Source organism: Stenella coeruleoalba (genome assembly GCF_951394435.1).
Source record: "Stenella coeruleoalba genome assembly, contig: scaffold_116, whole genome shotgun sequence".
Taxonomy (NCBI): domain Eukaryota; kingdom Metazoa; phylum Chordata; class Mammalia; order Artiodactyla; family Delphinidae; genus Stenella; species Stenella coeruleoalba.
Window position 1 is genome coordinate 322,865 of NW_027645886.1, and position 24,371 is coordinate 347,235.

Below are 24,371 nucleotides of genomic sequence, written 5' to 3' on the forward strand. Positions count from 1 at the left end.
TTATGCCCCTGTACACATGCTTGATTCTCTTTCGGAGACATAGCAATCCATAGGTTTTAAGATACTTACTAGTCAGGTACATTCTTAGGCGTTTAATATGGGGTGTTGAGTCCATTTCGTTGAGCAAGGAGTAGCTCTTGTCTATTCCATATTTGGCTTAAGGAACTTTATCTGTGCTCATTTCAATTTCTGGTTTTATGCAGCACCCCAACTCACCTTTACCCTTAAGCAAGCATAAGTTGGTTTTCTAAATTTGAGACCCTGTTCTGTTCTGTAATTCAGTTCCTGTGTAGCCAAGTTTACATTCCGTGTATTACTGATATCTTATGATGTTTCTTTTTCTGTGTGACTTATTACAGTTAGAATCATCATACCTGAATCCACTCATTGTGCTGCTAAGGGCCTGATGACACAGATTTCATTGCTGAGTGATATTGCTTTGTAAGTAAATACCACAACTTCTTTATCCATTTTTCACTTTCTGCGATGTTGAACTTGTACTGTAAACGAGGTTCTTGTAAACAGAGCCGTTCCAAACTTTGGGGTGGCTGTGTCTTTTTGATTTTAATTTCCCTAAGCTATAGGACCATAAGTGGCAGTGCCCTAGGCTCTGTTGCTTTGTTTTTTAGATGTTTCAGGAAACACCATACACTTCTCCCTAGTGTCTGTTGGCAATTTACATCCCGCCCATCAGCATAACAAGGCTCCCAGTTCTCCATGGCCTGTCCTGCCTTTCTGGATTTTACACTTTTTTCAGATGGCCCTTTTGACCGGGGGGAAGTGAGACTTCATTGTAGTGCAGATTTCCTTTGCAAGCTTGCTTGGTTGGCCAAAAAGGGCGTATGCGTTTTTTCCTGAATATATTCAGGAAAAAACGCATACGCCCTTTTTGGCCAAGTGCATCATTGTGGACGTTCTGCCTCTTTTCCTATGCTTTCAATGCAATTCCAGTCTACCTCCTGAAATCGGTTTCCTGCAATTCTGCCCCGATTTCAAGTCCTCTTGGCAGCCTTACTTCAGTCTATTTTTGGACGATAGCTGTCATTTATAACTCTGCAGGTTTGTGAATTACAGTGCCCCTGAGCTCCTTTCTTCAACTCGCTTTCTTGTGACCTGGCCGCAACACCGCAGGATGGCTTCAGGCCCTAATCTGGTTCCGGTACGGCACGCTGAGCCTTTGGTTATTTCCTCTTCCTGGTGGGAAATGAGAGTTAAATTTGCCCGTCCAGATACCTCCAGCTAGCCTCTCATTGGTTCTCGCTATTCCTGTTCATCTTCCGCAGAAATTGCAAACTGGGCCAAACAGGAGGTTAAAGGCGCTGACTCTCCAAGTCGGGAGAGTATTAGTAAAGCGTCTGGAATATTGCACCCGAGTACCAGGGGAGGAAAACTGAGACATATTTGAACACGTCTCCCGTTCACATGGTTGATCATACTTGGGTTCCACATGCATGTTTTACCTGAAGGAAGAATACCTGAAACCTGGAGAGTTGAGACCCGTGTAATGGGTACCATGCAATATGACTTCAAAGGGTCTTCATTTGCTCACCGAACCTCTCCAATCCTATCACTGCTGCGTTTATGCCCCTGTACACATGCTTGATTCTCTTTTGGAGACATAGCAATCCATAGGTTTTACGATACTTACTAGTCAGGTACATTCTTAGGCGTTTAATATGCGGTGTTGAGTCCATTTCGTTGAGCAAGGAGTAGCTCTTGTCTATTCCATATTTGACTTAAGGAACTTTATCTGTGCTCATTTCAATCTCTGGTTTTATGCAGCACCCCAACTCACCTTTACCCTTAAGCAAGCATAAGTTGGTTTTCTAAATTTGAGACCCTGTTCTGTTCTGTAATTCAGTTCCTGTGTAGCCAAGTTTACATTCCGTGTATTACTGATATCTTATGATGTTTCTTTTTCTGTGTGACTTATTTCAGTTAGAATCATCATACCTGAATCCACTCATTGTGCTGCTAAGGGCCTGATGACACAGATTTCATTGCTGAGTGATATTGCTTTGTAAGTAAATACCACAACTTCTTTATCCATTTTTCACTTTCTGCGATGTTGAACTTGTACTGTAAACGAGGTTCTTGTAAACAGAGCCGTTCCAAACTTTGGGGTGGCTGTGTCTTTTAGATTTTAATTTCCCTAAGCTATAGGACCATAAGTGGCAGTGCCCTAGGCTCTGTTGCTTTGTTTTTTAGATGTTTCAGGAAACACCATACACTTCTCCCTAGTGTCTGTTGGCAATTTACATCCCGCCCATCAGCATAACAAGGCTCCCAGTTCTCCATGGCCTGTCCTGCCTTTCTGGATTTTACACTTTTTTCAGATGGCCCTTTTGACCGGGGGGAAGTGAGACTTCATTGTAGTGCAGATTTCCTTTGCAAGCTTGCTTGGTTGGCCAAAAAGGGCGTATGCGTTTTTTCCTGAATATATTCAGGAAAAAACGCATACGCCCTTTTTGGCCAAGTGCATCACTGTGGACGTTCTGCCTCTTTTCCTATGCTTTCAATGCAATTCCAGTCTACCTCCTGAAATCGGTTTCCTGCAATTCTGCCCCGCTTTCAAGTCCTCTTGGTAGCCTTACTTCAGTCTATTTTTGGACGATAGCTGTCATTTATAACTCTGCAGGTTTGTGAATTACAGTGCCCCTGAGCTCCTTTCTTAAACTCGCTTTCTTGTGACCTGGCCGCAACACCGCAGGATGGCTTCAGGCCCTAATCTAGTTCCGGCACGGCACGCTGAGCCTTTGGTTAATTCCTCTTCCTGGTGGGAAATGAGAGTTAAATTTGCCCGTCCAGACACCTCCAGCTAGCCTCTCATTGGTTCTCGCTATTCCTGTTCATCTTCCGCAGAAATTGCAAACTGGGCCAAACAGGAGGTTAAAGGGACTGACTCTCCAAGTGGGGAGAGTGTTAGTAAAGCGTCTGGAATGTTGCACCCGAGTACCAGGGGAGGAAAACTGAGACATATTTGAACACGTCTCCCGATCACATGGTTGATCATACTCTAGGTTCCACATGCATGTTTTAGCTGAAGGAAGAATACCTTAAACCTGGGTAGTTGAAACCCGTGGAATGGGTACCATGCAATATGACTTCAAAGGGTCTTCATTTGCTCACCGAACCTCTCCAATCCTATCACTGCTGCGTTTATGCCCCTGTACGCATGCTTGATTCTCTTTCGGAGACATAGCAATCCATAGGTTTTAAGATACTTACTAGTCAGGTACATTCTTAGGCGTTTAATATGCAGTGTTGAGTCCATTTCGTTGAGCAAGGAGTAGCTCTTGTCTATTCCATATTTGGCTTAAGGAACTTTATCTGTGCTCATTTCAATCTCTGGTTTTATGCAGCACCCCAACTCACCTTTACCCTTAAGCAAGAATAAGTTGGTTTTCTAAATTTGAGACCCTGTTCTGTGCTGTAATTCAGTTCCTGTGTAGCCAAGTTTACATTCCGTGTATTACTGATACCTTATGATGTTTCTTTTTCTGTGTGACTTATTTCAGTTAGAATCATCATACCTGAATCCACTCATTGTGCTGCTAAGGGCCTGATGACACAGATTTCATTGCTGAGTGATATTGCTTTGTAAGTAAATACCACAACTTCTTTATGCATTTTTCACTTTCTGCGATGTTGAACTTGTACTGTAAACGAGGTTCTTGTAAACAGAGGCGTCCCAAACTTTGGGGTGGCTGTGTCTTTTTGATTTTAATTTCCCTAAGCTATAGGACCATAAGTGGAAGTGCCCTAGGCTCTGTTGCTTTGTTTTTTAGATGTTTCAGGAAACACCATACACTTCTCCCGAGTGGTTGTTGGCAATTTACATCCCGCCCATCACCATAACAAGGCTCCCAGTTCTCCATGGATGTCCTGCCTTTCTGGATTTTACACTTTTTTCAGATGGCCCTTTTGACCGGGGGGAAGTGAGACTTCATTGTAGTGCAGATTTCCTTTGCAAGCTTGCTTGGTTGGCCAAAAAGGGCGTATGCGTTTTTTCCTGAATATATTCAGGAAAAAACGTATACGCCCTTTTTGGCCAAGTGCATCATTGTGGACGTTCTGCCTCTTTTCCTATGCTTTCAATGCAATTCCAGTCTACCTCCTGAAATCGGTTTCCTGCAATTCTGCCCCGCTTTCAAGTCCTCTTGGCAGCCTTACTTCAGTCTATTTTTGGACGATAGCTGTCATTTATAACTCTGCAGGTTTGTGAATTACAGTGCCCCTGAGCTCCTTTCTTCAACTTGCTTTCTTGTGACCTGGCCGCAACACCGCAGGATGGCTTCAGGCCCTAATCTGGTTCCGGCACGGCACGCTGAGCCTTTGGTTATTTCCTCTTCCTGGTGGGAAATGAGAGTTAAATTTGCCCGTCCAGACACCTCCAGCTAGTCTCTCATTGGTTCTCGCTATTCCTGTTCATCTTCCGCAGAAATTGCAAACTGGGCCAAAGAGGAGGTTAAAGGCGCTGACTCTCCAAGTGGGGAGAGTGTTAGTAAAGCGTCTGGAATGTTGCACCCGAGTACCAGGGGAGAAAAACTGAGACATATTTGAACACATCTCCCATTCACATGGTTGATCATACTTGCGTTCCACATGCATGTTTTAGCTGAAGGAAGAATACCTTAAACCTGGAGAGTTAAGACCCGTGTAATGGGTACCATGCAATATGACTTCAAAGGGTCTTCATTTGCTCACCGAACCTCTCCAATCCTATCACTGCTGCGTTTATGCCCCTGTACACATGCTTGATTCTCTTTCGGAGACATAGCAATCCATAGGTTTTAAGATACTTACTAGTCAGGTACATTCTTAGGCGTTTAATATGGGGTGTTGAGTCCATTTCGTTGAGCAAGGAGTAGCTCTTGTCTATTCCATATTTGGCTTAAGGAACTTTATCTGTGCTCATTTCAATCTCTGGTTTTATGCAGCACCCCAACTCACCTTTCCCCTTAAGCAAGCATAAGTTGGTTTTCTAAATTTGAGACCCTGTTCTGTTTTGGAATGCAGTTCTGTGTAGCCAAGTTTACATTCCGTGTATTAGTGATATCTTATGATGTTTCTTTTTCTGTTTGACTTATTTCAGTTAGAATCATCGTACCTGAATCCACTCATTATGCTGCTACGGGCCTGATGACATAGATTTCATTGCTGAGTGATACTGCATTGTACGTAAGTACCACAAGTTCTTTATCCATTTTTCAATTTCTGTGATATTGAACTTGTACGGTAAACGAGGTTCTTGTAAACGGAGGCGTCCCAAACTTTGGGGTGGCTGTGTCTTTTTGATTTTAATTTCCCTAAGCTATAGGACCATAAGTGGAAGTGCCCTAGGCTCTGTTGCTTTGTTTTTTAGATGTTTCAGGAAACACCATACACTTCTCCGGAGTGGTTGTTGGCAATTTACATCCCGCCCATCAGCATAACAAGGCTCCCAGTTCTCCATGGCCTGTCCTGCCTTTCTGGATTTTACACTTTTTTCAGATGGCCCTTTTGACTGGGGGGAAGTGAGACTTCATTGTAGTGCAGATTTCCTTTGCAAGCTTGCTTGGTTGGCCAAAAAGGGCGTATGCGTTTTTTCCTGAATATATTCAGGAAAAAACGCATACGCCCTTTTTGGCCAAGTGCATCATTGTGGACGTTCTGCCTCTTTTCCTATGCTTTCAGTGCAATTCCAGTCTACCTCCTGAAATCGGTTTCCTGCAATTCTGCCCCGCTTTCAAGTCCTCTTGGCAGCCTTACTTCAGTCTATTTTTGGACGATAGCTGTCATTTATAACTCTGCAGGTTTGTGAATTACAGTGCCCCTGAGCTCCTTTCTTCAACTTGCTTTCTTGTGTCCTGGCCGCAACACCGCAGGATGGCTTCAGGCCCTAATCTGTTTCCGGCACGGCACGCTGAGCCTTTGGTTATTTCCTCTTCCTGGTGGGAAATAAGAGTTAAATTTGCCCGTCCAGACACCTCCAGCTAGTCTCTCATTGGTTCTCGCTATTCCTGTTCATCTTCCGCAGAAATTGCAAACTGGGCCAAACAGGAGGTTAAAGGCGCTGACTCTCCAAGTGGGGAGAGTGTTAGTAAAGCGTCTGGAATGTTGCACCCGAGTACCAGGGGAGGAAAACTGAGACATATTTGAACACGTCTCCCGATCACATGGTTGATCATACTTGGGTTCCACATGCATGTTTTAGCTGAAGGAAGAATACCTTAAACCTGGAGAGTTAAGACCCGTGTAATGGGTACCATGCAATATGACTTCAAAGGGTCTTCATTTGCTCACCAAACCTCTCCAATCCTATCACTGCTGCGTTTATGCCCCTGTACACATGCTTGATTCTCTTTCGGAGACATAGCAATCCATAGGTTTTAAGATACTTACTAGTCAGGTACATTCTTAGGCGTTTAATATGCGATGTTGAGTCCATTTCGTTGAGCAAGGAGTAGCTCTTGTCTATTCCATATTTGACTTAAGGAAATTTATCTGTGCTCATTTCAATCTCTGGTTTTATGCAGCACCCCAACTCACCTTTACCCTTAAGCAAGCATAAGTTGGTTTTCTAAATTTGAGACCCTGTTCTGTTCTGTAATTCAGTTCCTGTGTAGCCAAGTTTACATTCAGTGTATTACTGATATCTTATGATTTTTCTTTTTCTGTGTGACTTACTTCAGTTAGAATCATCATACCTGAATCCACTCAATGTGCTGCTAAGGGCCTGATGACACAGATTTCATTGCTGAGTGATATTGCTTTGTAAGTAAATACCACAACTTCTTTATCCATTTTTCACTTTCTGCGATGTTGAACTTGTACTGTAAACGAGGTTCTTGTAAACAGAGCCGTTCCAAACTTTGGGGTGGCTGTGTCCTTTTGATTTTAATTTCCCTAAGCTATAGGACCATAAGTGGAAGTGCCCTAGGTTCTGTTGCTTTGTTTTTTAGATGTTTCAGGAAACACCATACACTTCTCTCGAGTGGTTGTTGGCAATTTACATCCCGCCCATCAGCATAACAAGGCTCCCAGTTCTCCATGGCCTGTCCTGCCTTTCTGGATTTTACACTTTTTTCAGATGGCCCTTTTGACCGGGGGGAAGTGAGACTTCATTGTAGTGCAGATTTCCTTTGCAAGCTTGCTTGGTTGGCCAAAAAGGGCGTATGCGTTTTTTCCTGAATATATTCAGGAAAAAACGCATACGCCCTTTTTGGCCAAGTGCATCATTGTGGACGTTCTGCCTCTTTTCCTATGCTTTCAATGCAATTCCAGTCTACCTCCTGAAATCGGTTTCCTGCAATTCTGCCCCGCTTTCAAGTCCTCTTGGCAGCCTTACTTCAGTCTATTTTTGGACGATAGCTGTCATTTATAACTCTGCAGGTTTGTGAATTACAGTGCCCCTGAGCTCCTTTCTTCAACTCGCTTTCTTGTGACCTGGCCGCAACACCGCAGGATGGCTTCAGGCCCTAATCTGGTTCCGGCACGGCACGCTGAGCCTTTGGTTAATTCCTCTTCCTGGTGGGAAATGAGAGTTAAATTTGCCCGTCCAGACACCTCCAGCTAGCCTCTCATTGGTTCTCGCTATTCCTGTTCATCTTCCGCAGAAATTGCAAACTGGGCCAAACAGGAGGTTAAAGGGACTGACTCTCCAAGTGGGGAGAGTGTTAGTAAAGTGTCTGGAATGTTGCACCCGAGTACCAGGGGAGGAAAACTGAGACATATTTGAACACGTCTCCCGATCACATGGTTGATCATACTCTAGGTTCCACATGCATGTTTTAGCTGAAGGAAGAATACCTTAAACCTGGGTAGTTGAAACCCGTGGAATGGGTACCATGCAATATGACTTCAAAGGGTCTTCATTTGCTCACCGAACCTCTCCAATCCTATCACTGCTGCGTTTATGCCCCTGTACACATGCTTCATTCTCTTTCGGAGACATAGCAATCCATAGGTTTTAAGATACTTACTAGTCAGGTACATTCTTAGGCGTTTAATATGCGGTGTTGAGTCCATTTCGTTGAGCAAGGAGTAGCTCTTGTCTATTCCATATTTGGCTTAAGGAACTTTATCTGTGCTCATTTCAATCTCTGGTTTTATGCAGCACCCCAACTCACCTTTACCCTTAAGCAAGAATAAGTTGGTTTTCTAAATTTGAGACCCTGTTCTGTTCTGTAATTCAGTTCCTGTGTAGCCAAGTTTACATTCCGTGTATTACTGATATCTTATGATGTTTCTTTTTCTGTGTGACTTACTTCAGTTAGAATCATCATACCTGAATCCACTCATTGTGCTGCTAAGGGCCTGATGACACAGATTTCATTGCTGAGTGATATTGCTTTGTAAGTAAATACCACAACTTCTTTATGCATTTTTCACTTTCTGCGATGTTGAACTTGTACTGTAAACGAGGTTCTTGTAAACAGAGGCGTCCCAAACTTTGGGGTGGCTGTGTCTTTTTGATTTTAATTTCACTAAGCTATAGGACCATAAGTGGAAGTGCCCTAGGCTCTGTTGCTTTGTTTTTTAGATGTTTCAGGAAACACCATACACTTCTCCCCAGTGGTTGTTGGCAATTTACATCCCGCCCATCAGCATAACAAGGCTCCCAGTTCTCTATGGCCTGTCCTGCCTTTCTGGATTTTACACTTTTTTCAGATGGCCCTTTTGACCGGGGGGAAGTGAGACTTCATTGTAGTGCAGATTTCCTTTGCAAGCTTGCTTGGTTGGCCAAAAAGGGCGTATGCGTTTTTTCCTGAATATATTCAGGAAAAAACGCATACACCCTTTTTGGCCAAGTGCATCATTGTGGACGTTCTGCCTCTTTTCCTATGCTTTCAATGCAATTCCAGTCTACCTCCTGAAATCGGTTTCCTGCAATTCTGCCCCGCTTTCAAGTCCTCTTGGCAGCCTTACTTCAGTCTATTTTTGGACGATAGCTGTCATTTATAACTCTGCAGGTTTGTGAATTACAGTGCCCCTGAGCTCCTTTCTTCAACTCGCTTTCTTGTGACCTGGCCGCAACACCGCAGGATGGCTTCAGGCCCTAATCTGGTTCCGGCACGGCACGCTGAGCCTTTGGTTATTTCCTCTTCCTGGTGGGAAATGAGAGTTAAATTTGCCCGTCCAGACACCTCCAGCTAGTCTCTCATTGGTTCTCGCTATTCCTGTTCATCTTCCGCAGAAATTGCAAACTGGGCCAAACAGGAGGTTAAAGGCGCTGACTCTCCAAGTCGGGAGAGTGTTAGTAAAGCGTCTGGAATATTGCACCCGAGTACCAGGGGAGGAAAACTGAGACATATTTGAACACGTCTCCCGTTCACATGGTTGATCATACTTGGGTTCCACATGCATGTTTTAGCTGAAGGAAGAATACCTTAAACCTGGAGAGTTGAGACCCGTGTAATGGGTACCATGCAATATGACTTCAAAGGGTCTTCATTTGCTCACCGAACCTCTCCAATCCTATCACTGCTGCGTTTATGCCCCTGTACACATGCTTGATTCTCTTTTGGAGACATAGCAATCCATAGGTTTTACGATACTTACTAGTCAGGTACATTCTTAGGCGTTTAATATGCGGTGTTGAGTCCATTTCGTTGAGCAAGGAGTAGCTCTTGTCTATTCCATATTTGACTTAAGGAACTTTATCTGTGCTCATTTCAATCTCTGGTTTTATGCAGCACCCCAACTCACCTTTACCCTTAAGCAAGCATAAGTTGGTTTTCTAAATTTGAGACCCTGTTCTGTTCTGTAATTCAGTTCCTGTGTAGCCAAGTTTACATTCCGTGTATTACTGATATCTTATGATGTTTCTTTTTCTGTGTGACTTATTTCAGTTAGAATCATCATACCTGAATCCACTCATTGTGATGCTAAGGGCCTGATGACATAGATTTCATTGCTGAGTGATATTGCTTTGTAAGTAAATACCACAACTTCTTTATCCATTTTTCACTTTCTGCGATGTTGAACTTGTACTGTAAACGAGGTTCTTGTAAACAGAGGCGTCCCAAACTTTGGGGTGGCTGTGTCTTTTTGATTTTAATTTCCCTAAGCTATAGGACCATAAGTGGCAGTGCCCTAGGCTCTGTTGCTTTGTTTTTTAGATGTTTCAGGAAACACCATACACTTCTCCCGAGTGTCTGTTGGCAATTTACATCCCGCCCATCAGCATAACAAGGCTCCCAGTTCTCCATGGCCTGTCCTGCCTTTCTGGATTTTACACTTTTTTCAGATGGCCCTTTTGACCGGGGGGAAGTGAGACTTCATTGTAGTGCAGATTTCCTTTGCAAGCTTGCTTGGTTGGCCAAAAAGGGCGTATGCGTTTTTTCCTGAATATATTCAGGAAAAAACGCATACGCCCTTTTTGGCCAAGTGCATCATTGTGGACGTTCTGCCTCTTTTCCTATGCTTTCAATGCAATTCCAGTCTACCTCCTGAAATCGGTTTCCTGCAATTCTGCCCCGATTTCAAGTCCTCTTGGCAGCCTTACTTCAGTCTATTTTTGGACGATAGCTGTCATTTATAACTCTGCAGGTTTGTGAATTACAGTGCCCCTGAGCTCCTTTCTTCAACTCGCTTTCTTGTGACCTGGCCGCAACACCGCAGGATGGCTTCAGGCCCTAATCTGGTTCCGGTACGGCACGTTGAGCCTTTGGTTATTTCTTCTTCCTGGTGGGAAATGAGAGTTAAATTTGCCCGTCCAGACACCTCCAGCTAGTCTCTCATTGGTTCTCGCTATTCCTGTTCATCTTCCGCAGAAATTGCAAACTGGGCCAAACAGGAGGTTAAAGGCGCTGACTCTCCAAGTGGGGAGAGTGTTAGTATAGCGTCTGGAATGTTGCACCCGAGTACCAGGGGAGGAAAACTGAGACATATTTGAACACGTCTCCCATTCACATGGTTGATCATACTTGGGTTCCACATGCATGTTTTAGCTGAAGGAAGAATACCTTAAACCTGGAGAGTTAAGACCCGTGTAATGGGTACCATGCAATATAACTTCAAAGGGTCTTCATTTGCTCACCGAACCTCTCCAATCCTATCACTGCTGCGTTTATGCCCCTGTACACATGCTTGATTCTCTTTCGGAGACATAGCAATCCATAGGTTTTAAGATACTTACTAGTCAGGTACATTCTTAGGCGTTTAATATGCGGTGTTGAGTCCATTTCGTTGAGCAAGGAGTAGCTCTTGTCTATTCCATATTTGACTTAAGGAACTTTATCTGTGCTCATTTCAATCTCTGGTTTTATGCAGCACCCCAACTCACCTTTACCCTTAAGCAAGCATAAGTTGGTTTTCTAAATTTGAGACCCTGTTCTGTTCTGTAATTCAGTTCCTGTGTAGCCAAGTTTACATTCTGTGTATTACTGATATCTTATGATGTTTCTTTTTCTGTGTGACTTACTTCAGTTAGAATCATCATACCTGAATCCACTCATTGTGCTGCTAAGGGCCTGATGACACAGATTTCATTGCTGAGTGATATTGCTTTGTAAGTAAATACCACAAGTTCTTTATCCATTTTTCACTTTCTGCGATGTTGAACTTGTACTGTAAACGAGGTTCTTGTAAACAGAGGCGTCCCAAACTTTGGGGTGGCTGTGTCTTTTTGATTTTAATTTCCCTAAGCTATAGGACCATAAGTGGCAGTGCCCTAGGTTCTGTTGCTTTGTTTTTTAGATGTTTCAGGAAACACCATACACTTCTCCCGAGTGGTTGTTGGCAATTTACATCCCGTCCATCAGCATAACAAGGCTCCCAGTTCTCCATGGCCTGTCCTGTCTTTCTGGATTTTACACTTTTTTCAGATGGCCCTTTTGACCGGGGGGAAGTGAGACTTCATTGTAGTGCAGATTTCCTTTGCAAGCTTGCTTGGTTGGCCAAAAAGGGCGTATGCGTTTTTTCCTGAATATATTCAGGAAAAAACGCATACGCCCTTTTTGGCCAAGTGCATCATTGTGGACGTTCTGCCTCTTTTCCTATGCTTTCAATGCAATTCCAGTCTACCTCCTGAAATCGGTTTCCTGCAATTCTGCCCCGCTTTCAAGTCCTCTTGGCAGCCTTACTTCAGTCTATTTTTGGACGATAGCTGTCATTTATAACTCTGCAGGTTTGTGAATTACAGTGCCCCTGAGCTCCTTTCTTCAACTCGCTTTCTTGTGAGCTGGCCGCAACACCGCAGGATGGATTCAGGCCCTAATCTGGTTCCGGCACGGCACGCTGAGCCTTTGGTTAATTCCTCTTCCTGGTGGGAAATGAGAGTTAAATTTGCCCGTCCAGACACCTCCAGCTAGTCTCTCATTGGTTCTCGCTATTCCTGTTCATCTTCCGCAGAAATTGCAAACTGGGCCAAACAGGAGGTTAAAGGCGCTGACTCTCCAAGTGGGGAGAGTGTTAGTAAAGCGTCTGGAATGTTGCACCCGAGTACCAGGGGAGGAAAACTGAGACATATTTGAACACGTCTCCCGTTCACATGGTTGATCATACTCTGGGTTCCACATGCATGTTTTAGCTGAAGGAAGAATACCTTAAACCTGGAGAGTTGAGACCCGTGGAATGGGTACCATGCAATATGTCTTCAAAGGGTCTTCATTTGCTCACCGAACCTCTCCAATCCTATCACTGCTGCGTTTATGCCCCTGTACACACGCTTGATTCTCTTTTGGAGACATAGCAATTCATAGGTTTTAAGATACTTACTAGTCAGGTACATTCTTAGGCGTTTAATATGGGGTGTTGAGTCCATTTCGTTGAGCAAGGAGTAGCTCTTGTCTATTCCATATTTGGCTTAAGGAACTTTATCTGTGCTCATTTCAATCTCTGGTTTTATGCAGCACCCCAACTCACCTTTCCGCTTAAGCAAGCATAAGTTGGTTTTCTAAATTTGAGACCCTGTTCTGTTTTGGAATTCAGTTCCTGTGTAGTCAAGTTTACATTCCGTGTATTAGTGATATCTTATGATGTTTCTTTTTCTGTGTGACTTATTTCAGTTAGAATCATCGTACCTGAATCCACTCTTTATGCTGCTACGGGCCTGATGACATAGATTTCATTGCTGAGTGATACTGCATTGTACGTAATTACCACAAGTTCTTTATCCATTTTTCACTTTCTGTGATATTGAACTTGTACGGTAAACGAGGTTCTTGTAAACAGAGGCGTCCCAAACTTTGGGGTTGCTGTGTCTTTTTGATTTTAATTTCCCTAAGCTATAGGACCATAAGTGGAAGTGCCCTAGGCTCTGTTGCTTTGTTTTTTAGATGTTTCAGGAAACACCATACACTTCTCCCGAGTGTCTGTTGGCAATTTACATCCCGCCCATCAGCATAACAAGGCTCGCAGTTCTCCATGGCCTGTCCTGCCTTTCTGGATTTTACACTTTTTTCAGATGGCCCTTTTGACCGGGGGGAAGTGAGACTTCATTGTAGTGCAGATTTCCTTTGCAAGCTTGCTTGGTTGGCCAAAAAGGGCGTATGCGTTTTTTCCTGAATATATTCAGGAAAAAACGCATACGCACTTTTTGGCCAAGTGCATCATTGTGGACGTTCTGCCTCTTTTCCTATGCTTTCAATGCAATTCCAGTCTACCTCCTGAAATCGGTTTCCTGCAATTCTGCCCTGCTTTCAAGTCCTCTTGGCAGCCTTACTTCAGTCTATTTTTGGACGATAGCTGTCATTTATAACTCTGCAGGTTTGTGAATTACAGTGCCCCTGAGCTCCTTTCTTCAACTCGCTTTCTTGTGAGCTGGCCGCAACACCGCAGGATGGATTCAGGCCCTAATCTCGTTCCTGCACGGCACGCTGAGCCTTTGGTTAATTCCTCTTCCTGGTGGGAAATGAGAGTTAAATTTGCCCGTCCAGACACCTCCAGCTAGTCTCTCATTGGTTCTCGCTATTCCTGTTCATCTTCCGCAGAAATTGCAAACTGGGCCAAACAGGAGGTTAAAGGCGCTGACTCTCCAAGTGGGGAGAGTGTTAGTAAAGCGTCTGGAATGTTGCACCCGAGTACCAGGGGAGGAAAACTGAGACATATTTGAACACGTCTCCCGTTCACATGGTTGATCATACTCTGGGTTCCACATGCATGTTTTAGCTGAAGGAAGAATACCTTAAAACTGGAGAGTTGAGACCCGTGGAATGGGTACCATGCAATATGTCTTCAAAGGGTCTTCATTTGCTCACCGAACCTCTCCAATCCTATCACTGCTGCGTTTATGCCCCTGTACACACGCTTGATTCTCTTTTGGAGACATAGCAATTCATAGGTTTTAAGATACTTACTAGTCAGGTACATTCTTAGGCGTTTAATATGGGGTGTTGAGTCCATTTCGTTGAGCAAGGAGTAGCTCTTGTCTATTCCATATTTGGCTTAAGGAACTTTATCTGTGCTCATTTCAATCTCTGGTTTTATGCAGCACCCCAACTCACCTTTACCCTTAAGCAAGCATAAGTTTGTTTTCTAAATTTGAGACCCTGTTCTGTTTTGGAATTCAGTTCCTGTGTAGTCAAGTTTACATTCCGTGTATTAGTGATATCTTATGATGTTTCTTTTTCTGTGTGACTTATTTCAGTTAGAATCATCGTACCTGAATCCACTCTTTATGCTGCTACGGGCCTGATGACATAGATTTCATTGCTGAGTGATACTGCATTGTACGTAATTACCACAAGTTCTTTATCCATTTTTCACTTTCTGTGATATTGAACTTGTACGGTAAACGAGGTTCTTGTAAACAGAGGCGTCCCAAACTATGGGGTTGCTGTGTCTTTTTGATTTTAATTTCCCTAAGCTATAGGACCATAAGTGGAAGTGCCCTAGGCTCTGTTGCTTTGTTTTTTAGATGTTTCAGGAAACACCATACACTTCTCCCGAGTGTCTGTTGGCAATTTACATCCCGCCCATCAGCATAACAAGGCTCGCAGTTCTCCATGGCCTGTCCTGCCTTTCTGGATTTTACACTTTTTTCAGATGGCCCTTTTGACCGGGGGGAAGTGAGACTTCATTGTAGTGCAGATTTCCTTTGCAAGCTTGCTTGGTTGGCCAAAAAGGGCGTATGCGTTTTTTCCTGAATATATTCAGGAAAAAACGCATACGCACTTTTTGGCCAAGTGCATCATTGTGGACGTTCTGCCTCTTTTCCTATGCTTTCAATGCAATTCCAGTCTACCTCCTGAAATCGGTTTCCTGCAATTCTGCCCTGCTTTCAAGTCCTCTTGGCAGCCTTACTTCAGTCTATTTTTGGACGATAGCTGTCATTTATAACTCTGCAGGTTTGTGAATTACAGTGTCCCTGAGCTCCTTTCTTCAACTCGCTTTCTTGTGAGCTGGCCGCAACACCGCAGGATGGCTTCAGGCCCTAATCTGTTTCCGGAACGGCACGCTTAGCCTTTGGTTATTTCCTCTTCCTGGTGGGAAATGAGAGTTAAATTTGCCCGTCCAGACACCTCCAGCTAGTCTCTCATTGGTTCTCGCTATTCCTGTTCATCTTCCACAGAAATTGCAAACTGGGCCAAACAGGAGGTTAAAGGCGCTGACTCTCCAAGTGGGGAGAGTGTTAGTAAAGCGTCTGGAATGTTGCACCCGAGTACCAGGGGAGGAAAACTGAGACATATTTGAACACGTCTCCCGTTCACACGGTTGATCATACTCTGGGTTCCACATGCATGTTTTAGCTGAAGGAAGAATACCTTAAACCTGGAGAGTTGAGACCCGTGGAATGGGTAGCATGCAATATGACTTCAAACGGTCTTCATTTGCTCACCGAACCTCTCCAATCCTATCACTGCTGCGTTTATGTCCCTGTACACACGCTTGATTCTCTTTTGGAGACATAGCAATCCATAGGTTTTAAGATACTTACTAGTCAGGTACATTCTTAGGCGTTGAATATGGGGTGTTGAGTCCATTTCGTTGAGTAAGGAGTAGCTGTTTTCTATTCCATATTTGGCTTAAGGAACTTTATCTGTGCTCATTTCAATCTCTGGTTTTATGCAGCACCCCAACTCACCTTTACCCTTAAGCAAGCATAAGTTGGTTTTCTAAATTTGAGACCCTGTTCTGTTTTGGAATGCAGTTCCTGTGTAGCCAAGTTTACATTCCGTGTATTAGTGATATCTTATGATGTTTCTTTTTCTGTGTGACTTATTTCAGTTAGAATCATCGTACCTGAATCCACTCATTATGCTGCTACGGGCCTGATGACATAGATTTCATTGCTGAGTGATACTGCATTGTACGTAAGTACCACAAGTTCTTTATCCATTTTTCACTTTCTGTGATATTGAACTTGTACTGTAAACGAGGTTGTTGTAAACAGAGGCGTCCCAAACTTTGGGGTGGCTGTGTCTTTTTGATTTTAATTTCCCTAAGCTATAGGACCATAAGTGGCAGTGCCCTAGGCTCTGTTGCTTTGTTTTTTAGATGTTTCAGGAAACACCATACACTTCTCCCGAGTGTCTGTTGGCAATTTACATCCCGCCCATCAGCATAACAAGGCTCCCAGTTCTCTGTGGCCTGTCCTGCCTTTCTGGATTTTACACTTTTTTCAGATGGCCCTTTTGACCGGGGGGAAGTGAGACTTCATTGTAGTGCAGATTTCCTTTGCAAGCTTGCTTGGTTGACCAAAAACGGCGTATGCGTTTTTTCCTGAATATATTCAGGAAAAAACGCATATGCCCTTTTTGGCCAAGTGCATCATTGTGGACGTTCTGCCTCTTTTCCTATGCTTTCAATGCAATTCCAGTCTACCTCCTGAAATCGGTTTCCTGCAATTCTGCCCCGCTTTCAAGTCCTCTTGGCAGCCTTACTTCAGTCTATTTTTGGACGATAGCTGTCATTTATAACTCTGCAGGTTTGTGAATTACAGTGTCCCTGAGCTCCTTTCTTCAACTCGATTTCTTGTGAGCTGGCCGCAACACCGCAGGATGGCTTCAGGCCCTAATCTCTTTCCGGCACGGCACGCTTAACCTTTGGTTATTTCCTCTTCCTGGTGGGAAATGAGAGTTAAATTTGCCCGTCCAGACACCTCCAGCTAGTCTCTCATTGGTTCTCGCTATTCCTGTTCATCTTCCACAGAAATTGCAAACTGGGCCAAACAGGAGGTTAAAGGCGCTGACTCTCCAAGTGGGGAGAGTGTTAGTAAAGCGTCTGGAATGTTGCACCCGAGTACCAGTGGAGGAAAACTGTGACATATTTGAACACGTCTCCCGTTCACACGGTTGATAATACTCTGGGTTCCACATGCATGTTTTAGCTGAAGGAAGAATACCTTAAACCTGGAGAGTTGAGACCCGTGGAATGGGTAGCATGCAATATGACTTCAAACGGTCTTCATTTGCTCACCGAACCTCTCCAATCCTATCACTGCTGCGTTTATGCCCCTGTACACACGCTTGATTCACTTTTGGAGACATAGCAATCCATAGGTTTTAAGATACTTACTAGTCAGGTACATTCTTAGGCGTTTAATATGGGGTGTTGAGTCCATTTCGTTGAGTAAGGAGTAGCTGTTTTCTATTCCATATTTGGCTTAAGGAACTTTATCTGTGCTCATTTCAATCTCTGGTTTTATGCAGCACCCCAACTCACCTTTCCCCTTAAGCAAGCATAAGTTGGTTTTCTAAATTTGAGACCCTGTTCTGTTTTGGAATTCAGTTCCTGTGTAGCCAAGTTTACATTCCGTGTATTAGTGATATCTTATGATGTTTCTTTTTCTGTGTGACTTATTTCAGTTAGAATCATCGTACCTGAATCCACTCATTATGCTGCTACGGGCCTGATGACATAGATTTCATTGCTGAGTGATACTGCATTGTACGTAAGTACCACAAGTTCTTTATCCATTTTTCACTTTCTGTGATATTGAACTTGTACGGTAAACGAGGTCTTGTAAACAGAGGCGTCCCAAACTTTGGGGTGGCTGTGTCTTTTTGATTTTAATTTCCCTAAGCTATAGGACCATAAGTGGAAGTGCCCTAGGCTCTGTTGCTTTGTTTTTTAGATGTTTCAGGAAACACCATACACTTCTCCAGAGTGTCTGTTGGCAATTTACATCCCGCCCATCAGCATAACAAGGCTCCCAGTTCTCCGTGGCCTGTCCTGCCTTTCTGGATTTTACACTTTTTTCAGATGGCCCTTTTGACCAGGGGGAAGTGACACTTCATTGTAGTGCAGATTTCCTTTGCAAGCTTGCTTGGTTGGCCAAAAAGGGCGTATGCGTTTTTTCCTGAATATATTCAGGAAAAAACGCATACGCCCTGTTTGGCCAAGTGCATCATTGTGGACGTTCTGCCTCTTTTCCTATGCTTTCAATGCAATTCCAGTCTACCTCCTGAAATCGGTTTCCTGCAATTCTGCCCCGCTTTCAAGTCCTCTTGGCAGCCTTACTTCAGTCTATTTTTGGACGATAGCTGTCATTTATAACTCTGCAGGTTTGTGAATTACAGTGCCCCTGAGCTCCTTTCTTCAACTCGCTTTCTTGTGACCTGGCCGCAACACTGCAGGATGGCTTCAGGCCCTAATCTTGTTCTGGCACGGCACGCTGAGCCTTTGGTTATTTCCTCTTCCTGGTGGGAAATGAGAGTTAAATTTGCCCGTCCAGACACCTCCAGCTAGCCTCTCATTGGTTCTCGCTATTCCTGTTCATCTTCCGCAGAAATTGCAAACTGGGCCAAACAGGAGGTTAAAGGGACTGACTCTCCAAGTCGGGAGGGTGTTAGTAAAGTGTCTGTATGTTGCACCCGAGTACCAGGGGAGGAAAACTGAGACATATTTGAACACGTCTCCCGATCACATGGTTGATCATACTCTAGGTTCCACATGCATGTTTTAGCTGAAGGAAGAATACCTTAAACCTGGGTAGTTGAAACCCGTGGAATGGGTACCATGCAATATGACTTCAAAGGGTCTTCATTTGCTCACCGATCCTCTCCAATCCTATCACTGCTGCGTTTATGCCCCTGTACACATGCTTGATTCTCTTTCGGAGACATAGCAATCCATAGGTTTTAAGATACTTACTAGTCAGGTACATTCTTAGGCGTTTAATATGCGGTGTTGAGTCCTTTTCGTTGAGCAAGGAGTAGCTCTTGTCTATTCCATATTTGGCTTAAGGAACTTTATCTGTGCTCATTTCGATCTCTGGTTATGCAGCACCCCAATTCACCTTTACCCTTAAGCAAGCATAAGTTGGTTTTCTAAATTTGAGACCCTGTTCTGTTCTGTAATTCAGTTCCTGTGTAGCCAAGTTTACATTCCGTGTATTACTGATATATTATGATGTTTCTTTTTCTGTGTGACTTATTTCAGTTAGAATCATCATACCTGAATCCACTCATTGTGCTCCTAAGAGCCTGATGACATAGATTTCATTGCTGAGTGATATTGCTTTGTAAGTAAATACCACAACTTCTTTATCCATTTTTCACTTTCTGCGATGTTGAACTTGTACTGTAAACGAGGTTCTTGTAAACAGAGCCGTTCCAAACTTTGGGGTGGCTGTGTCTTTTTTATTTTAATTTTCCTAAGCTATAGGACCATAAGTGGAAGTGCCCTAGTCTCTGTTGATTTGTTTTTTAGATGTTTCAGGAAACACCATACACTTCTCCCGAGTGGTTGTTGGCAATTTACATCCCGCCCATCAGCATAACAAGGCTCCCAGTTCTCCATGGCCTGTCCTGCCTTTCTGGATTTTACACTTTTTTCAGATGGCCCTTTTGACCGGGGGGAAGTGAGACTTCATTGTAGTGCAGATTTCCTTTGCAAGCTTGCTTGGTTGGCCAAAAAGGGCGTATGCGTTTTTTCCTGAATATATTCAGGAAAAAACGCATACGCCCTTTTTGGCCAAGTGCATCATTGTGGACGTTCTGCCTCTTTTCCTATGCTTTCAATGCAATTCCAGTCTACCTCCTGAAATCGGTTTCCTGCAATTCTGCCCCGCTTTCAAGTCCTCTTGGCAGCCTTACTTCAGTCTATTTTTGGACGATAGCTGTCATTTATAACTCTGCAGGTTTGTGAATTACAGTGCCCCTGAGCTCCTTTCTTCAACTCGCTTTCTTGTGAGCTGGCCGCAACACCGCAGGATGGCTTCGGGCCCTAATCTGGTTCCGGCACGGCACGCTGAGCCTTTGGTTATTTCCTCCTCCTGGTGGGAAATGAGAGTTAAATTTGCCCGTCCAGACACCTCCAGCTAGCCTCTCATTGGTTCTCGCTATTCCTGTTCATCTTCCGCAGAAATTGCAAACTGGGCCAAACAGGAGGTTAAAGGGACTGACTCTCCAAGTCGGGAGAGTGTTAGTAAAGCGTCTGGAATGTTGCACCCGAGTACCAGGGTATGAAAACTGAGACATATTTGAACACATCTCCCGATCACATGGTTGATCATACTCTAGGTTCCACATGCATGTTTTAGCTGAAGGGAGAATACCTTAAACCTGGGTAGTTGAAACCCGTGGAATGGGTACCATGCAATATGACTTCAAAGGGTCTTCATTTGCTCACCGAACCTTCCAATCCTATCACTGCTGCGTTTATGCCCCTGTACACATGCATGATTCTCTTTCAGAGACATAGCAATCCATAGGTTTTAAGATACTTACTAGTCAGGTACATTCTTAGGCGTTAATATGCGGTGTTGAGTCCATTTCGTTGAGCAAGGAGTAGCTCTTGTCTATTCCATATTTGACTTAAGGAACTTTATCTGTGCTCATTTCAATCTCTGGTTTTATGCAGCACCCCAACTCACCTTTACCCTTAAGCAAGCATAAGTTGGTTTTCTAAATTTGAGACCCTGTTCTGTTCTGTAATTCAGTTCCTGTGTAGCCAAGTTTACATTCCGTGTATTACTGATATCTTATGATGTTTCTTTTTCTGTGTGACTTATTTCAGTTAGAATCATCATACCTGAATCCACTCATTGTGATGCTAAGGGCCTGATGACATAGATTTCATTGCTGAGTGATATTGCTTTGTAAGTAAATACCACAACATCTTTATCCATTTTTCACTTTCTGCGATGTTGAACTTGTACTGTAAACGAGGTTCTTGTAAACAGAGGCGTCCCAAACTTTGGGGTGGCTGTGTCTTTTTGATTTTAATTTCCCTAAGCTATAGGACCATAAGTGGCAGTGCCCTAGGCTCTGTTGCTTTGTTTTTTAGATGTTTCAGGAAACACCATACACTTCTCCGGAGTGGTTGTTGGCAATTTACATCCCGCCCATCAGCATAACAAGGCTCCCAGTTCTCCATGGCCTGTCCTGCCTTTCTGGATTTTACACTTTTTTCAGATGGCCCTTTTGACCGGGGGGAAGTGAGACTTCATTGTAGTGCAGATTTCCTTTGCAAGCTTGCTTGGTTGGCCAAAAAGGGCGTATGCGTTTTTTCCTGAATATATTCAGGAAAAAACGCATACGCCCTTTTTGGCCAAGTGCATCATTGTGGACGTTCTGCCTCTTTTCCTATGCTTTCAATGCAATTTCAGTCTACCTCCTGAAATCGGTTTCCTGCAATTCTGCCCCGCTTTCAAGTCCTCTTGGCAGCCTTACTTCAGTCTATTTTTGGACGATAGCTGTCATTTATAACTCTGCAGGTTTGTGAATTACAGTGCCCCTGAGCTCCTTTCTTCAACTCGCTTTCTTTTGAGCTGGCCGCAACACCGCAGGATGGCTTCAGGCCCTAATCTGGTTCCGGTACGGCATGCTGAGCCTTTGGTTATTTCCTCTTCCTGGTGGGAAATGAGAGTTAAATTTGCCCGTCCAGACACCTCCAGCTAGCCTCTCATTGGTTCTCGCTATTCCTGTTCATCTTCCGCAGAAATTGCAAACTGGGCCAAACAGGAGGTTAAAGGCGCTGACTCTCCAAGTGGGGAGAGTGTTAGTAAAGCGTCTGGAATGTTGCACCCGAGTACCAGGGGAGGAAAACTGAGACATATTTGAACACGTCTCCCGATCACATGGTTGATCATACTCTGGGTTCCACATGCATGTTTTAGCTGAAGGAAGAATACCTAAAACCTGGGTAGTTGAAACCCGTGGAATGGGTACCATGCAATATGACTTCAAAGGGTCTTCATTTGCTCACCGAACCTCTCCAATCCTATCACTGCTGCGTTTATGCCCCTGTACACATGCTTGATTCTCTTTCGGAGACATAGCAATCCATAGGTTTTACGATACTTACTAGTCAGGTACATTCTTAGGCGTTTAATATGCGGTGTTGAGTCCATTTCGTTGAGCAAGGAGTAGCTCTTGTCTATTCCATATTTGGCTTAAGGAACTTTATCTGTGCTCATTTCAATCTCTGGTTTATGCAGCAACCCAACTCACCTTTCCCCTTAAGCAAGCATAAGTAGTTTTTCTAAATTTGAGAACCTGTTCTGTTTTGGAATTCAGTTCCTGTGTAGCCAAGTTTACATTCCGTGTATTAGTGATATCTTATGATGTTTCTTTTTCTGTGTGACTTATTTCAGTTAGAATCATCGTACCTGAATCTACTCATTATGCTGCTACGGGCCTGATGACATAGATTTCATTGCTGAGTGATACTGCATTGTACGTAAGTACCACAAGTTCTTTATCCATTTTTCACTTTGTGCAATGTTGAACTTGTACTGTAAACGAGGTTCTTGTAAACAGAGGCGTCCCAAACTTTGGGGTGGCTGTGTCTTTTTGATTTTAATTTCCCTATGCTATAGGACCATAAGTGGCAGTGCCCTAGGCTCTGTTGCTTTGTTTTTTAGATGTTTCAGGAAACACCATACACTTCTCCAGAGTGTCTGTTGGCAATTTACATCCCGCCCATCAGCATAACAAGGCTCCCAGTTCTCCATGGCCTGTCCTGCCTTTCTGGATTTTACACTTTTTTCAGATGGCCCTTTTGACCGGGGGGAAGTGAGACTTCATTGTAGTGCAGATTTCCTTTGCAAGCTTGCTTGGTTGGCCAAAAAGGGCGTATGCGTTTTTTCCTGAATATATTCAGGAAAAAACGCATACGCCCTTTTTGGCCAAGTGCATCATTGTGGACGTTCTGCCTCTTTTCCTATGCTTTCAATGCAATTCCAGTCTACCTCCTGAAATCGGTTTCCTGCAATTCTGCCCCGCTTTCAAGTCCTCTTGGCAGCCTTACTTCAGTCTATTTTTGGACGATAGCTGTCATTTATAACTCTGCAAGTTTGTGAATTACAGTGCCCCTGAGCTCCTTTCTTCAACTCGCTTTCTTGTGACCTGGCCGCAACACCGCAGGATGGCTTCAGGCCCTAATCTGGTTCCAGCCCGGCACGCTGAGCCTTTGGTTAATTCCTCTTCCTGGTGGGAAATGAGAGTTAAATTTGCCCGTCCAGACACCTCCAGCTAGCCTCTCATTGGTTCTCACTATTCCTGTTCATCTTCCGCAGAAATTGCAAACTGGGCCAAACAGGAGGTTAAAGGGACTGACTCTCCAAGTGGGGAGAGTGTTAGTAAAGCGTCTGGAATGTTGCACCCGAGTACCAGGGGAGGAAAACTGAGACATATTTGAACACGTCTCCCGTTCACATGGTTGATCGTACTCTGGGTTCCACATGCATGTTTTAGCTGAAGGAAGAATACCTTAAACCTGGAGAGTTGAGACAAGTGGAATGGGTACCATGCAATATGACTTCAAAGGGTCTTCATTTGCTCACCGAACCTCTCCAATCCTATCACTGCTGCGTTTATTCCCCTGTACACATGATTGATTCTCTTTTGGAGACATAGCAATCCATAGGTTTTAAGATACTTACTAGTCAGGTACATTCTTAGGGGTTTAATATGGGGTTTTGAGTCCATTTCGTTGAGCAAGGAGTAGCTCTTGTCTATTCCATATTTGGCTTAAGGAACTTTATCTGTGCTCATTTCAATCTCTGGTTTTATGCAGCACCCCAACTCACCTTTACCCTTAAGCAAGCATAAGTTGGTTTTCTAAATTTGAGACCCTGTTCTGATTTGGAATGCAGTTCCTGTGTAGCCAAGGTTACATTCCGTGTATTAGTGATATCTTATGATGTTTCTATTTCTGTGTGACTTATTTCAGTTAGAATCATCGTACCTGAATCCACTCATTATGCTGCTACGGGCCTGATGACATAGATTTCATTGCTGAGTGATACTGCATTGTACGTAAGTACCACAAGTTCTTTATCCATTTTTCACTTTCTGCGATGTTGAACTTGTACTGTAAACGAGGTTCTTGTAAACAGAGGCGTCCCAAACTTTGGGGTGGCTGTGTCTTTTTGATTTTAATTTCCCTAAGCTATAGGACCATAAGTGGCAGTGCCCTAGGCTCTGTTGCTTTGTTTTTTAGATGTTTGAGGAAACACCATACACTTCTCCCCAGTGGTTGTTGGCAATTTACATCCC

At 43.8% G+C, this 24,371-nt stretch overlaps 1 long non-coding RNA gene across 3 annotated transcripts in view; it reads left to right on the plus strand.

The window, feature by feature from the left end:
- Window positions 1-24,371, plus strand: part of LOC307181491 — an 856,694-nt gene that overhangs the window by 267,059 nt on the left and 565,264 nt on the right. Inside the window, exon 1 of one of the 3 annotated variants that reach the window (XR_013826901.1) lies at window positions 2,679-2,738. The exons of the other annotated variants lie outside the window; for them this stretch is intronic. This is a non-coding gene — a long non-coding RNA (uncharacterized lncRNA). Of the gene's footprint in view, window positions 1-2,678; window positions 2,739-24,371 lie in introns of those variants that run through there. 3 annotated transcript variants of the gene reach the window in all.